This window comes from Mustelus asterias, unplaced genomic scaffold (assembly GCF_964213995.1).
Source record: "Mustelus asterias unplaced genomic scaffold, sMusAst1.hap1.1 HAP1_SCAFFOLD_1591, whole genome shotgun sequence".
NCBI classification, from domain to species: Eukaryota; Metazoa; Chordata; class Chondrichthyes; order Carcharhiniformes; family Triakidae; genus Mustelus; species Mustelus asterias.
Genome location: NW_027591536.1, coordinates 79817 through 81454, shown reverse-complemented (window position 1 = coordinate 81454; position 1638 = coordinate 79817).

Sequence of the window (1638 nt, the reverse complement as noted above, 5' to 3'; positions counted from 1 at the left end):
TGCGGAGGGAGTTGTGTCCAGACGGTGTGCGGAGGGAGTTGTGTCCAGACGGTGTGCGGAGGGAGTTGTGTCTAGACGGTGTGCGGAGGGAGTTGTATCCAGACGGTGTGCGGAGGGAGTTGTGTCCAGACGGTGTGCGGAGGGAGTTGTGTCCAGACGGTGTGCGGAGTGAGTTGTGTCTAGACGGTGTGCAGAGGGAGTTGTGTCTAGACGGTGTGCGGAGGGAGTTGTATCCAGACGGTGTGCGGAGGGAGTTGTGTCCAGACGGTGTGCAGAGGGAGTTGTGTCTAGACGGTGTGCGGAGGGAGTTGTGTCCAGACAGTGTGCGGAGGGAGTTGTGTCCAGACGGTGTGTGGAGGGAGTTGTGTCCAGACGGTGTGCGGAGGGAGTTGTGTCCAGACAGTGTGCGGAGGGAGTTGTGTCCAGACGGTGTGCGGAGGGAGTTGTGTCCAGACGGTGTGCAGAGTGAGTTGTGTGCAGACGGTGTGCGGAGGGAGTTGTGTCTAGACGGTGTGCGGAGAGAGTCGTGTCCAGACGGTGTGCGGAGTGAGTTGTGTCTAGACGGTGTGCGGAGGGAGTTGTGTCTAGACAGTGTGTGGAGGGAGTTGTGTCCAGACGGTGTGCGGAGGGAGTTGTGTCCAGACAGTGTGCGGAGGGAGTTGTGTCCAGACAGTGTGCGGAGGGAGTTGTGTCCAGACGGTGTGCGGAGGGAGTTGTGTCCAGACGGTGTGCGGAGGGAGTTGTGTCCAGACAGTGTGCGGAGGGAGTTGCGTCCAGACAGTGTGCGGAGGGAGTTGTATCCAGACAGTGTGCGGAGGGAGTTGTGTCCAGACGGTGTGCGGAGGGAGTTGTGTCCAGACGGTGTGCGGAGGGAGTTGTGTCTAGACGGTGTGCGGAGGGAGTTGTGTCCAGACGGTGTGCGGAGGGAGTTGTGTCTAGACGGTGTGCGGAGGGAGTTGTGTCCAGACGGTGTGTGGAGGGAGTTGTGTCCAGGCGGTGTGCGGAGGGAGTTGTGTCTAGACGGTGTGCGGAGGGAGTTGTGTCCAGACGGTGTGTGGAGGGGGTTGTGTCTAGACGATGTGCGGAGGGAGTTGTGTCTAGACGGTGTGCGGAGTGAGTTGTGTCTAGACGGTGTGCGGAGGGAGTTGTGTCCAGACGGTGTGTGGAGGGAGTTGTGTCCAGACGGTGTGCAGAGGGAGTTGTGTCTAGACGGTGTGCGGAGGGAGTTGTGTCCAGATGGTGTGCGGAGGGAGTTGTGTCTAGACGGTGTGCAGGAGGGAGTTGTGTCCAGACGGTGTGTGAAGGGAATTGTGTCCAGACGGTGCGTGGAGGGAGTTGTGTCTAGACAGTGTGCGGAGGGAGTTGTGTCTAGACGGTGTGCGGGAGGGAGTTGTGTCCAGACGGTATGTGGAGGGAGTTGTGTCTAGACAGTGTGCGGAGGGAGTTGTGTCTAGACGGTGTGCGGAGGGAGTTGTGTCTGGAAGGTGTGCAGAGAGAGTTGTGTCCAGACGGTGTGCGGAGGGAGTTGTGTCCAGACGGTGTGCGGAGGGAGTTGTGTCCAGACGGTGTGCGGAGGGAGTTGTGTCCAGACGGTGTGCGGAGTGAGTTGTGTCTAGACGGTGTGCGGAGGGAGTTGTG